Consider the following 16,028-nt stretch of genomic DNA (forward strand, 5'->3'; position numbering starts at 1 on the left):
CCTATGGATTTCTCTCAGCTCCTCTCTTAACTGCACACTTGGACCAGTTCCTGCTCACCTGCAGCACTCTGTCAACAAGCGAGGAAAGCTTTAGGGCAAAAGCCTAGGACAAAGCCAGGCTCTTGAAATCCCTCACTGGGCCTCAGGGTGAACCCACATTCACAGATGGGATGGCTTCCAAACATTAACTAAAATACTCACACTTGTTTTTGACAACAGTGTTCAGGTTAAGTTTCACCAGTTGCTATTTTGGGTAGGGAGCTATGGCAGAAATGCCAGATTCCGGGTGGCTGTAATGCCTCTGTAAAGCCACCTTTCAACATGCTCCATTTGCTGTGCTTTCAAGGACTCATCTGTATTGTTGCCTTCATAAGATTCAGCCCCAAAAGGTGAGTGGGGAGACCTGGGAAGGGCTTCTGAGGAGAGGGAGCCCCTGGGACAGGCTATTCCAGGGGTCTCCCTGCCTGAGTTGACTCATTCTTTGATATGTGGAAGCAACAGCAAGGGATGGCTTCCAAGGGCCTGTCTATGATGATGGATGTGTTTGGCCCTGCAGCCTGGGGAACAGATAGGAGTCAGCAGAACACAGATGTTGCAAGGAAGCCAAATTAATCTTTAGTGAGAATGTACAAGTTGGGCCCTCATTAGAATATCTAATGGCTTAACCTCATTGCAAAGCAAGAGCTAACCTAACAGAATGGACTCTGGCCTAGAAGCTTCTAGGACTTGTCAAGGTTGAGGCAGCAACTGAATCATGTGTGTCAGAATTTCTTAAAAATCTCTCAACCGTGGGGGAAAGATTTCACAGCCAAGAAGAGCATAATTTGAAATGCACACTTTCTGCAGTCCTTCTGGGGGAGTTGAAGCTCTGGGTTGTGGACACTTGAGCTTTATCTGATCAGACAGGATCAGGTACAAAACAAAGTAAGACTCTAATCCTATGGGAGTCCCTGGGTGAGAAGTACCCTGTTCTTTAGAAATATTTACAGAGAAACATGTATTTAATGGGTAGGGAACTCTTTTTTTTCTATAAATAAAAATTATATGATAATTGACCTAGATTAAAGTGGCCACTTGGCTGTGTAGAAATGTGTGGAAAGTGTTGTTGACACCAGAGACTAAATGCATCTTAGGTAGTTTTTATTCCCCCAAATTAGAAAGAAGGTGGTATATTGATCTCTGAATTTATTTTTAAAATTATAAAACTTTCAGGGAATTTATTTCTAATTCTAAGGGTGCCATGGAGAAGTGGACAGTCTGGTGAATAAATTCTCTTTTGGTAGAATTTATAAATAAAGAAGAAAGGTAAATTAGGAAAGAGATATTTGCCATAAAAGGGATTTAAAAAAAGTATGTAAAAAGAGAGATTACATCAGATACTGGCAAGTCCGAAAGAAATTAAGGTACCATGCTTATGAGATACCCAACTTGCAAAGCCACTGGGAGGATTTCAGATCTAATTTTTTAAAGTGCTTACAAGAGTAGGCATATTCTTGTCAAGTATAATGATAAATAATACCAATGGTTGCTTCTATAGCTCATTATTATGGAGAAAAGTTTAGGTTTAAGGAGCTTTTGGCATCAGGGCCTGGTAGTAATCTAAACTTTCATTCCTCTCTCCCAGAAAAATAGGAGATAGAAGCACCGTCCATATCAGGAATTTGGTAGAGAATTTGACCCATCTCTTCTGGAGATGATCCATCCTTGTCTGATGCAGCCATTTCTTGTACTTTCACAAATAGAGTTAAAATTAGCACTCTCTAGAAGAAAAAAACAATAAAGAGAGAGAATTGATGAAATTAACACATGGAGACTAAATATCTATTATAAACATGCACATGGATTTAAAAGAAAAACTTTATCATAAATAGGAAACAAATAAGAATCTAAATAGAGAAAAGGGGACTAAAAAATAACCAAATGGAAATTTTAGAACTAGAAAATATAATATCTAAAATGAAAATTTTGCTGAATGGGTTTACTATAATATTAGATACTACAGAAGAAAATATTAGTGAACTTGAAGACATTGCAATGGAAACTAGGCAAATCAAAACACACAGAGAAAAAAAGGCTGATAAGAAAATGAACGATGATCCTCTAGAGCCTTTAGTGACTTGTGGGACAAAATGAAACAGTTTAGCATATCTGTAATTAGAGAGCCAGAAGAATAAGAAAGAGAGATTGACACAGGAAAAAAATATTTTTAAAACATAATAGTTGAATATTTTTCAAAATTGTTGAAAACATAAATCCATAGATCCAAGGAGGTCAATGGACTTCAAGTAGTATAAAGAGTCATATAGAAAGAAACACATTACAAAGTTATTAAACCAATGATAAAGAGAAGATCCTAAAAGCAACCAGAGAAAAAGACACATATAACAGAAGAACAATAAGACTTACTAATAACTTCTCATCAAAAATGATGGAAGCCAGAAGATAATGTAATGAGATCTTTAAAGTACTGGAAAAAGGAATCAACCCAGAATTTCAACTCTAGTGAAAATATTCCTCAAAATTAAAGCAAAGTAAAGATATTTTTGGTTAAAGAGAGTGGAGGGAGTTTTTCCAGGAGACTTGCACTATTAGAGTTATTAATAGAAGTTCCTCAGAGTGAAGAAAAATGAAACTAAATGGAAACTGAGATCTGTAGAATACTGAGAATGGCAAATATGTGGATGAATAAGAGATATTTTTTCACTTCCTAATTTGTCAGAAGAGTATTCTCTGGTTAAAGCAAAAATAATAATGTTTTGTGAGATTTAATACATTAAAACATAAAATGTAAAATAAGAATAGCACAGGTAATGGGAGGAGGATAATTATAGAATACTGTTGTAAGGGTCTTACATTATACATGAGTTACACAATATTAATTCAGAGTTGATTGTGATTGCTTCAAAACTCTACAGAAATCACTTTAAAAAATAAAACATAAAGATATAGTTCAAAGCCAGTAGAGGAGATACTAAATATTTTTTTTAAATGCCCAATCCATACAAGATCGAAAAGGAGAGAAAAGTTTGAAAAGGAGAGAAAAGAAATAACAGTAGCAACCAACAAATGCTGTAACTTAAAAAAATAAATAGCAATATGGCAGACACAAACCAACCATACTTATAACTGTATTAGAAAGTAAGACAGACTATATCTTTACAAGTAAGACACTTTAAGCATGACAGAAATAGTTTGAAAGTAATACAATGGAAGAATATGTATCATTTAATCAATACACATAAAAAATATGGCCTGTATGTATTAATATCATACAAAATACAATTAAAAACAAGTAGTATTACTAGAAATAAAGAGAAATCTCATAATGGCAAAAGGGTGAATTTATCAGGAAAAAGAAAACAAGTCCAACAAAGTAGGTAAAATTCCTGGTTGATATTAGTCTACTGCTTTAGTTTAGTATAAAGAAATAATGGGCCATAAGAAAAGTGTAACTATAAGATGTATAGAATAAGATGTACAGAGAACGCCAAACAGTACTATAGGGCTAAGGGAAACTTCCTAAATAAGAACACACTTTGAGGGGAGAATCACTGGGCAAAGCCAGAGTTCAGATCTCACTGGAGAAGGTACAGTTGCAGCTCAATGAATGGCAAGGAAATTTCCTGTGCTAACCAGACCATTGTTGGAACAATTGGATATCAGTATGCAAAAACATGAACATAGACCATTACCTTATACCATATATTTTAAAAATTAGCTCAAAATGGATCAGTGACCAAAATGTAACAGCTAAAACTATAACACTGCTAGAAGAGAACATAAAAGAAAATCCTTATGATCTTTGGTTAAGTAAAGATTTCTTAGATAGGATACAAAAGCACCAACTGTAAAAGAAAAAAAAATTGATGAATTGGATTTCATCAAAATTCAAACTACAAATACAATGCAAAGGTAAGCCACAGAGGAAGACAATATTTGCAAAATAGAAAAACTAGTAATTCTCTTGTATCCAGAATATATAAAGAATTCTTACAGCTAAATAATAAGACAACCCAACTGAAGAAATGGACAAGAAATTTGAATAGACATTTAAAGAAGATAAATTAATGACATAAAAGCACATATAAAATTTTTATTGTCATTAATTATTAAGAAAGTACAAATTAAAATCACAATGACACACTGCATACCTACTATAATTGCTAAAGTTAACAAAACAAACAATATTAAATGTTAGTAAGGATGTGTTGGAACAGCTTGAACCCTCATATGTTTCCGGAGCGATTACAGAGTGGTATGGTCAATTTAGAAAACAATTTTATGGTTTCTTAAAAAGTTAAACATTCACCTACCATGCAACCTACCAGTCTCACTGAAGAATTTACCCAAGAGAAAACAAAAACATATGTTCACACAAAGACTTATATTTATATAGTCATTGCAGCTTTATTTATAACACTCAAAACTTTGAAACAACTCAAATGTCTATTTCATACTTAATGTATAAACAAACTACCAAGGAATGATCTATTGACACAAAAACAATGAGGGTGAATATCAAAATCATTATGCTAAATTAATTATAATTCCATTTATACCAATTTCTATAAAAGGCAAAAATATAGTGTTAGAAATTATATCAATGGTTCCAGAAGCAAGGGTTGGCAGGAAGGGGGATGAGTGCAAAAGGGCATGACAGAACTCTTTGAGGTAATGGAATTGTTCTGTTTCACGACTGTTGTGGTGGTTACATGATTGTATATATTTATCAAAACTCATTGAAATGTACATTTTAAATTGTTGGATTATATTTTATGCCAGTTGTATTTCAATAAAGCTGTTTTTAAAAATACATATATCAAAAAGGAAAAATTCTCTTGTACCTGTAACTCAATATCTGTGTATTCTATTGTATGAAAATGATATTTAAATTAGAAAATTAAAAGGCAAAAATATGGTTATAATTATTATATTATAATTATATAATTATGTTTGTAATTATTGTGAAAATACAGATAACTGCCCAACAACATGCAATAATTTTAGAAGAATAAGTTTGATATATTTATATAATGCACAGTGTGGAAAACTGGTTTGGCTTTTGGAGAAAAGGTTGACAAGGTAATTGTGGGGCTTGATTCCATTCCCAGACTGAGAGAAGAAACAGGATCCTTGGAGACATTACTCTAACTTCCCACTTAAAGGACTGGGCCTGTGACCCTGAATTCACAGCTTAGCCCCAGTAGGTAACAAAAGGAAGTCCCCAAATATGTCATTAGGGAATGAAAGACATAGCCCGATGATGTTCAGAACTGAGACATTTTCTGGTGAGAAGCAAGGATGACAGGATCATTGGGACAGATGTGTAAAGAAAACTGTTTCTTAAGAAACAAAATGTCCAGACTTAACGCCTAAGTCACTGGAAATGCTAAATATTACACAGAAGTTCCTTCATACTGCTAGTCCAATTAGGCCGAGTCAGCCAGCCCTAAATATTCCAAAATGTGAGAAAAAAAATCCCCAACAGTCAGTTTGCAGCAAGTTTTTGCTGCACATATTTTGTTTGTTGGCTCAGTAGTTTATACTTCAGTGAAATCCAGAGTATTGAATTTGTTGTGGGCATCAGAACCTTATTTTCCTTTAGAATCTTTGCTTGCCCTGATCAGGACTGGAGTTTCAACTTCTCCCTAGCAGCCACAGGAAGCCACTAAATACAGATCCTGATGGGAAAGGCTCCAGGAATGCAAAACCTGGTATAGTGCTTAAGAATGATATCTCCAGGAGTGCACAGAAACAATCAATAACAATACTGAAGTTCAATCTCTTGAGGGAATTTGTATTTGATCTAGAAGCAGGCACTGTATGAATATTCTGGTTTTTTTCCAAGAAGGATGTTATGAGAGGTAAAACAGTGATTTTAAAATCTAGGAGGTAAATAATCTCTCTGTAAATGGTTCATCATGTATTCACTTATTCAACAAATAATTAGCATATCCTATGCAAATACAATACTGTAAAAGTAAAAAAAATATATATAAGACAATGTCCCTGTTCTCAAAGGGCTAAGAATTTTTTCAGTAAAATAAGAAATGCATTCATGAGAAATTCAGTAGCCATACATGATAAAAATAATAATAGCAACTATTGAATTGAATGCCATCTTTTGCTGAGTAACATAGTATATTTACTATGAGAATGTATATAGGCTCTGGAGCCTAACTGAGTTTAAATCCTGGATCTCCTTTTGACTATAGAACAATGTGTAGCACAAAGTAAATTCTGTTTAATTGTATTATTATGTTTTGTTTTAAAAGTATAATCTGTAATCTGGGGTAGCTAAATGGCTCAGTAGGTTAAGCATACAACTCATGATCTTATGGTTTTTAAGATTGAGCCTGCCTCTGCTCAGAGCTCAGTGGGGAGTCTGCTTAGGATTTCTCCCTCTGCCCCTCCCCAACATGAATGGGGGGGTGGGGGGCACTCTCTTTCTCTCTCAAATAAATCAATAAATCTTTTAAAAGTATTATCTGTAATCCTTAAAGCACTCCTATAAACTAGGGATAATAATACCTCTTTTTGAAGACCTGAGGTTCATAGAGGTAGTAAATGATGGAACTGAAGTATATTTCACTGTGGACGGAAGTAATCAGAGAAACACAATGGCTGATGTAGGATTTTATCTGAACTATGAAGGATGAAGTAGGATTGCCAGTAGATAGAGAATATAAAGAAGAGTATTAGAGACTAAAGATACAGTAATAAGCAAAGGGATAGAGGCAGGAGTAAACCTGAGGGATGACTATGCCAGATTAGTTTGAGTTTTTCTGTGGGGTAGGAGTAATTGTAGTAAAGATATGAAAAGTGATTGGAATTTAATTTTTAGAAAAATTTAAATGATAAGCTCAAGGAGCTTAAAACTAGTACTGTGGAAAGCAAAAATCCATTGAATCTCAATAATTTAAAATTGTAATAACCTTAAATGTTACCTAGTTATTACCACCACCAGTGTCATTCAATAGATCAAGGGTTCTTCTGGCTTTATCCACCAGAGCAGGGCTTCTGAACTCTTGTTTGAATTTGGCACTATCAGCGCTTAATGCCTCATGGTATCTCGCTCATATTTTGGAAAAACTGTTCAAACTAACATCACAGAACTGAGATTATTTAAGTTGCCACTCATCACAGGGAGACAGTTTCCAATATAAGTCCAGTAAAGTCAAGTATCTGCTAAAACACACACACACACACACACACACACACACACACACACACACACACACACACACACACACCAAATCAGCACTCTTCAGAGGAATATAAAAGAATCTAGTGTCTACAGCATATTATTCACAATGTCCATGATATAATATAAAATTTGTTAACGTGGAAAAAAAATTTTTTTTAAATGTGTTAATATGGAAAGAAATAGGAAAACCTGACCAACTCTCAAGGAGAAAGACAATCAGTGGAGACCAATCCTGAGATGACTTAGATGTCAGAATAGACAAGAATTTTAAAGGAACTTTTATAATTATGCTTAACAAAGTAAATGAAATATTCTCATAATGGATAAAATGGCAAAATTCTTAGAAGAGAAATAAAAAAGGAAGGGAGTAGTACTTAAAGATACAATACTTGAAATGTAGGAAATGTACTAGTTGGGCTTAATTACAAAATGGAGATGATGAAAGAGTCAGTGAGCTTGAAGATGAAGCATCCAAGTTGAAGAGCAGAAATAAAAAATTTTCTGGGAGATGAATAGACCCTTGGTGACCTGTGGAACTATATCAAGAAGTCTAACATATGTGTACCTGGAGTCCTCCATGGGTAAGAGAGAGACCAGGGACAGAAAATAATATGTGAAGAAATAGAGACATGAATCCAGTAAGTGGTTAAAGTATTATTCATTAATAGTGGCCTATCTGAGATGGGGCATTGAAAGCAGTCCTTGTTGGGCAACCAAGAGGGGGTACTCTTTTTGAGGATAATTATAAACAAAATAAAACTGAGTCAAAGTTCATCTTTTTTTTTATTATCACTATGTGCTGGAAATTTTAAAAAACATCAGTGATAAAATACATCTTCCCCCAGAATTCTTTGTTGGTCTAAGTTCTAAACAATTGCTACAGTTAATATTGATTTTTTGTAATGAATATTTAAGCTTCTAATAAGCACATATTTTACTTAATTTTTAATAAATACTGTATTCCACAAAGAAGTTAATTTGGATTACTCCCAGTTGCATACTTGGTCCCCAACACAGTTAGACTCAAGTATATATATGCATTCATTCCAAGCATAAGTTAATGAAATTCAGAATAATTTGAGTGCACTTTGTGTACAATTTCATCTATAATTCTTATAATGCTATATATACCTGCACTTAAACTGTAGATTTGAAGTAAACAGTGATAGCATTGTGATTGTGGTAATGAAAATACAGAACTTGAATTACTTCCATTTTGTCATTCTATATGGCCACATGGAATTATTATTTGTGTTTAAAATTTAAACAGTGGAACAAAGTGAAAACTGTGAGGTGTAATATTTTTCTTTGGAAAGTGCAAATTTTATTTCATACATAAAATTTTTAAATGATCTTGGAAAACAGTTAAAAACTTTAAGTGTATTCCCTTTTAAATTGTTCACTATTTGTTTTTTTTTAGGCCAAAAAACAAATCTAGAAAATAAAACATTGCTCTAGTGGTACAATTCAGTCATTATATAAATTGACCCTTTTGAAGATATTCTGGTTGTATTAAAATTCATTCATAGTTTTTAGATAATTATTTCCATAAAAATATTTTACATAAGATATTGACAAAAACACCTAAGTTAAAACTGCCAGATTGATATAAAAGCTATCAAATTCTTCACTCTTGTCCTATAGAAACTTGAAGGACCTTTCAGCCATTTGGAATATTGTTCTGAAACCAGAAAGTATTTAATAATTTTTCTGTATTTGGTAAAGAAATGTGAAGTGAAAGACCCATACAAACATGAAAGGGCAACAACCCAGTGGAGCCCAACAAAGAAAATTTTTTAAAAAGCAAAAGAGGCAATTGTATCAATGTCTGGATCCATTTTGAAATATGTAATGCCTTCAACATTGCATAGAGTTTATGAAAATTGTGAAGAGTGCAAGTTGACACATCCAAAGCATGGATCCTAGAAACAACACAAGATTCAGACAACACGAGGATGAAAGACAACAATGAATCATTCTCTATAAGCATTGACACCAAGGAAGAGAAAGGAAATGTTAGCATAGACACTGACAGGATTAAAAAAAATAAAAAGGAGAAGAAAATAGCACGGGTAAAGCCAAGACTTTGATGAAGATAAGACAGTGAATGATATTTTAATCTATTTTGATATTCCTGCTTGGTCAATACTATTTCCAGATGAAAAAAGTTAATCTGGTAAAGAAAGGAAGTGAACCTTTTCAGAATAAATACGGACTATTCTCTGCAGTTCAAAGACAAGGAAAAAAGAGCATAGGAAGCAGTCAACACTTGACAACTTCATGATTTTATAAATCTTTACCAAACGCTGAAAAAAAAGCCAGTTTTTTCAAGACTGAAATAATTATTTTGTTTTGGCTGTAGACTGTGGATATTGGGACAAAAAATGAATATCCAACCTTACAACTGCTTTAAACCTGGTAGAAATGAAATCGTAAGGTCTGTAAGATATCTGAAAAAAAAAATCTCTCCTGTTTTTTTTTTTACCATTATTATTCATTTTACTTAATGACTATTACTGACAATTTGTTATATAGAGGATGGTGTGTCAAGCATACTGGGTATGCCATTATTCATTAATAATAATAATAATACATTCAGTAATTCTTCTAAAGTGATCATCTTGATGATAGATACATGAATGACTTGTTGAAGCCATATTATTTTTTGGTGACTCTTTTTTCTTAGACTTCCAAATTTCCACAGATGAGCACAAATAGAAAACAAATATACAAATTGCTTATCCTTTATATTAACTAGAGTAGTGTAAATCAAAGCAAACTGATGGTGTCATTTTACATATATGAAGCTAGATTCTTCAAATTATCATTATAATACTCAATACTGGTAAGATTAGCACATCTATATATATATAGTACTGATAGCAGAAAAATATGGACAGTGACATGGCAACAAATAGAAAAGCTAGTGAAACATTTGTACACTAGGTCCAGAATCTTAAATCTTATGTGTGGGAAAATACCTTCCCCCATATATATATGTTATATAAAACATTGCATGTATAAGTTATAATGTATAATATGCAGATATACCATAGTTTATTCTACTACTCTCCTGTATTTAGGAATTTAGAGTATATCCAACATTTTGCAATTATAAACAAAGTTCTAATGTGCAAATTTATCTTGATATTGTTGGAGGGAAACTTTAAGGTAAATTTCTAGACATGAAATTATTGAGTCAAAAGATAAACACATAACTTAGTTGTGTTAGTTATTTCTAAACTTCCTGCCAAAAAGGTAAATGCCAATTTGCATTCCTATCCACAATATGTAATTATTCTTGTTTCCCCAAAGCCTTGAGAACAGAATGTATTGTCATGCTTTTTTCATTTTTGACAATGCTATAGGTGAGAAATGATATCTCAGGTTATAATTTTGGTTTTATTTTACCTTTGGGCCACTACAAATTTTATTAGCTTAACTATATTCATAAAAATTTTTTATGTGGTAAAATACATAAAATATACAGTCTTAACTGTTTTTAAATGTACAGTTCAGTAGTGTTAAGTATCTTCACACTGTTGTGCAACCAATTTCCAGAACTTTTTCACCATACAAAACTGACACTCTATACTAATTAAACAACTACCCATTCCTCTCTTCCAGGAGCCCCTGATAAACATCATTCTACCCTCTGATTCTATGAATTTGACTACTTTAGATACTTCATATAAATGGAATCACACAGTATTTGTTTTTTTTTTTGTGATTAGCTTATTTCACTTAGTATAATGTCTTTAAGGCTTATCCATGTTGTATCATGTGTCAGTTTCCTTCCTTTTTAATATTCCATCATATTATATGTGCTACATTTTGTTTATCCATTTATCTGTGCATGGATATTTGGTTATTGTAAATAATACTGCTATATGAACATGAGTGTTCAGATATCTATTTGGGAAACTGCTTTCAATTCTTTTGGATATATACTGAAGAAGTGAAATTTCTGGATTACATGGCAATTCTATTTTTAATTTTTTGAGGAACTGCCTTACTGTTTTCCATAGTGGCTGCACCATCTTACATTCCTACCAATGATGCACAAGAGTTGCAATTTCTCCATATCCTCACCAACCCTTGTTATTTTCTTTTTTTTTTTAATAGTACCTATTCTAATGGATGTGAGACAAAATCACATTGTGATTTTGATTTACATTTTCCTAATGATTAGTAATGTTAAGTATCTTTTCATATGCTCGTTGGCCATATGTATATATCCTTTAGAGAAATGTCTATTTAGGTCCTTTGCCCATTTTTAATCAGAATATATATAGTATTTGATTTGTAGATGTTCTTTATATGTTGTGGGTATTAACTCTCTATAGATGACAGATAAATAGATAGAGATAGAGATAGCTGTGATCTGCAAATATTTTCTCCCTTTCTGTTGGTTGCATTTTCACTTTGTTGATTGTGTCATTTGATGTACAGTTTTTAATTTTGATGTAGTCTAATTATCTATTTTTACTTTTATTGACTGTGCTTTGGATAGCATACCCAAGAAATCACTACCAAATCCAATGTCATAGAACTTTCCCCCTATTTTTTTACTGAGTTTTACAGTTTTAGCTCTTAAGTCTTTGATCCATTTTTGTATATGGTATAAGTAGGGGTCCAACTTCATAATTTGGCATATGGATATCCAGTTTTCCCAAAAGTTTTTTGAAGAGAGAGTCTTTTCTCCACTGAATCATTTAGCACCCTTGTCAAGAATCATATGACCATCTATTCAAGGATTTATTTTGGTGCTCTCTAACCTATTTCATTAGTCTATATTTTTGTCTTTATGCCATTACTACACTGTTTTGATTACTGTAGCTTTGTGATGAGTCTTAAATTCAGGAAGTGTGAGACTTTTAACTGTTCTTTTAAAAGATTCTTTTGACTATTACAGGTTCCTTGAGATTCTAAGTGAATTTTAGGATGATTTTTCTATTTCTGCCAAAAATGCAACTGGGATTTTGATAAAGATTGCATTAAATCTGTACATCACTTTGGATATTGATATTTTAATAATATTAAGTTTTCCAATCCATGAACACAGATGTTTTTCCATTTATTTGCTTTTTCTCTAATTTCCTTTAGCAATATTTTGTAGTTTTCAGTGTACAAGTCTTTCATCTCATGGGTTAAATTTATTCCAAAGTATTTTATACTTTTTAATGCTATTGTAAATGGAACTGTTTTCTTAATTTTCTTTAAAGATTGTTCATTGTTAATGTATAGAAAAAAAAACAACTGATTTTGTGTGTGTGTGTGTGTGTATTAGTGGTTATATTATTTATTTGAAAATAGTTTTAAAATGTAACTTAAAATTTATTTTTATTTTTCATTTATTTTAAAATTTCCCAGTAGGAGGACTCTTTTTTGTTTGTTTTCAGATTAGACCTTTAAAAAAAAAGATTTACTTATTTATTTGAGAGAGAGAGCCCATGTGCAGGGGGAGGGCCAGAGAGAGAGGGAGGAAGAGAATCCTCAAGCAGACTCCCCACTGGGCATAGACCCTGATCAGAGGCTCATCCAGTGCTGCAGGGTTGCAGGGTTCTTGTCTCACAGAGTCGAAGAATGAATCTTGCAGACACAAAAGGATGAAGTGAAGTGAAAGTTTATTAAGTGAAGGTGAGAACAGAAAGGAAAGGAAAAAAGCTCTCTAGAGTTAGAGGGGTCCCGAATGGGTGGCAACTGAAGGCTATTATGGTTGGTCTTTTATAGAAAACTGACCAGGGAATGTAAATCTTCTTGATGTCACCACTGGTAGCACCATGTTTACTTTATCCTTTAGAGTTTGGCAACTTTCAGTGGTCAATTTATAACTTTCATGAAAACACCTTGTCTATAACATTTAAGACAAACCAGGTGGTCTTCTTATGTTCCCTTATCTCTGGTTTTGTTTGTAACTATCATGAAAATATCTCATCTATAACATTTTTCCACATCTGGGATTTCTGTGAGCCTGGTCACATAGCCCCCTACCTATCACTCCCTATCTAACCCTGCCTGCCCCTTACTCACCAAGACCCTGAGATCATGACCTGAGCCAAAATCAAGAGTTGGACGCTTAACTGAGTGAGCCACCCAGGAACCCCCACATTAGAATTTTTAAACCACACTTTTATACAACCTAACAGATCAACAAAGAAATCATAATGGAAATTATTAGAACTATGCATGAAGAAAAACAGCATTTGTAAAAATTTGTGGGATATAGCTAACATGGTGGTTTAAAAAATTTATAGATTTGCCTACTAATACTAGAAGAGAAAAAAGTCTGAAAATTGATGTACTATGCATACAACTTAGTGAGAAAAGAGAACAACAGAATACACCTGTAAAGTAGAAGAAAATAAATAAGCTTGCTAAGAAAAACAGAGAGAGAGAAGGCACAAATATTAGATTTTAAAAGAATATAATATAACCACAATTGTAGCAGGGATGAAAAGATAATAAAATGAAATTATGAATAACTGTATGTAACACATTTAACAACTTATGAAATATTTAATTCCTAGAAGAAATATAAATTATTAATTGTGTTCAATAAGAAACAGAAAACCTGAATAGTTCTATAACCACTGAGGAAATTAAATAGTAGTTTTAAAAACATCTTACAATGAAAATAATAGGCACAAATTTTTGTAGGAAACTTTAACAAAACATTTATGGGTTAGAAAATACAAATAACACAAAACTTCTTCCAGATCATGCGGGACTGGGGAAAGGGAGGAAATAATCATGGTCTAGTATACTCTTGATATCAAAACCAGACAAGAATGGTTTAAAAAATGAGAAAGAAATGTTATAGGTCAAACTCATTTATAAACATGTATGCCAAAATCCTAAATAAAATATTAGCAACTGAATTTAACAGTACATGGGGAAACAGTACTATGACCAAGTAGTGAATATTTCAGAATTCAGTTTAGTTCAAGCAATGGGAAAATAATATATTGATGTAATCCATCTCAAGATAAGCAAGAAAAATTACATGACTCTTTTCAATAGATACAGACAAAACACACACACACACACACACACACACACACACACACACACACACAAAGACAAAGCCCAGCAACCACTCATGATTAGAACTTCTGTCAAACCAGGACTTAACGAGAAATTTCTTAACATAATAAAGGATATTTGTAAAACTTAAATATCATATTTGTAAAATATTAAAAGAATTCCACTAAATTATGTCTGACATCATCAATTGTATTCAACATCATACTGGAGATCCTTATCAATGGAAAAATGTAAGAAAAAGAAAATAAAAGCATAACAAATGGTAAAAAAGACAAAAAGTATTGGTAATAGCAGATAATATAACTCATATAGGAAAAAATATAATCTAGATATGTTAGGAGAAAACAAATAGAGTGGCTTGTCTGATATAAAATCAACATAAAAAGTTATTTGCACTACTGTATAATATACCCTTTAAAACAACAACAGCAAATATAAGGTGCTTTTGCTAGATATACAAGTCCTATATTGAAAAAAATTATATTAAAATTTATTAAAGAAGGTTTAAATAAATAGAGAGATATACTAAGTTCATGGAGGAGGAGACTGAAATTATGAAGAAGTAAATTTTCATCAAATTTAGTGAAGATCTGATTAAAATCCCAACAGTGTTGTTGTTGTTTGTTTAAAGATTTTATTTATTTATTTGAGAGAGGGAGAGAGATAGCGAAAGAAGAGAGCACGAGCAGGAGGGACAGGGAGAAGTAGGCTCCCTGCCAAGCAGAGAGCCCAACTCTAGGCTTGATCCCAGGAGCCCAGGACCACAACCCGAGCCTAAGGCAGACACCCAACTGACTGAGCCACACAGGCGCCTGCCCCCCGCAACAGTGTTTTTATGGAACTTACTAGCAGCTTGATTCTATAATTTATAAATTAAAATTTATACTTTATGGTGTAGTAAACAGTCAAGAATAGCCAAGTCTCACTTGAAGAACAGAGTAGTAAATTTGCCCTACATATAAAAAGACAAATTATAGGCCTAGAGTAATTAAAAACACATGATTTTGATACAGATATAGACAAATAGACCAGTGAAACAGATTAGAGAGCCAAGAAACAGAACCATATATTCATGGGTCCTTGGTGCATGAGCAATGATGGTCTTTTCAAAAAATGGTACTTGGTCATTTATCTAACCATATTATGGAAAAATAAATCCTCCCTCAAACTATATATAAAAATTAGTTTTATGTGTATTATAAATCTAAATGTGAAGAATAAAAATAAAACTACAAATAGGGGCTCCTGGGGGGGCTCAGTTGGTTAAGTGTCTGCCTTCAGCTCAGGTCATGAACCCAGGGTCCTGGGATCAAGCCCCATGTCAGGCTCCCTGCTCAGCGGGGAGCCTGCTTCTCCCTCTCCCTCTGCAGCTCCCCCTGTTGTGCTTGTGTGCTCTCACTCTCTGTCAAATAAATAAATAAATAAATAAATAAAAAAACAGAAAATAAACAGGGGGATGGGTGAAATAAGTGAAGGCGGTTAAGAGTACACATACAATGAGCACCGAGTAATGTATAGAATTGTTGAATCACTGTATTATAAAACTGGAACTAATATAACACTGTATAGTTAACAGTTGTTAGTAATACTAGAATTAAAATAAAAAATAAAATTTTCTAAAAAAGAAATAATGTAGGAGCACCAACCATAAAGGAAAATACTGATAATCTGAATAATATTAAATTTAAGAACTTCTGATATTCAAAAGATAGCATTACGAGAATAAAAAGGCAAGCCATATATATATACACACACACAACACGTACAACTAACA

The 16,028-nt window shown here is 32.9% G+C and overlaps 1 long non-coding RNA gene across 1 annotated transcript in view; it reads left to right on the forward strand.

The window, feature by feature from the left end:
- Positions 1–266: 266 nt before the first annotated feature.
- LOC113913233 overlaps positions 267–16,028 on the forward strand; it is an 85,830-nt gene continuing 70,068 nt past the window's right edge. The window contains exon 1 of the long non-coding RNA XR_003517127.1: positions 267–389. This is a non-coding gene — a long non-coding RNA (uncharacterized LOC113913233). The remainder of the gene's footprint in view (positions 390–16,028) is intronic.

The sequence above is a fragment of the Zalophus californianus genome, chromosome 4 (assembly GCF_009762305.2).
Source record: "Zalophus californianus isolate mZalCal1 chromosome 4, mZalCal1.pri.v2, whole genome shotgun sequence".
Lineage (NCBI taxonomy): Eukaryota > Metazoa > Chordata > Mammalia > Carnivora > Otariidae > Zalophus > Zalophus californianus.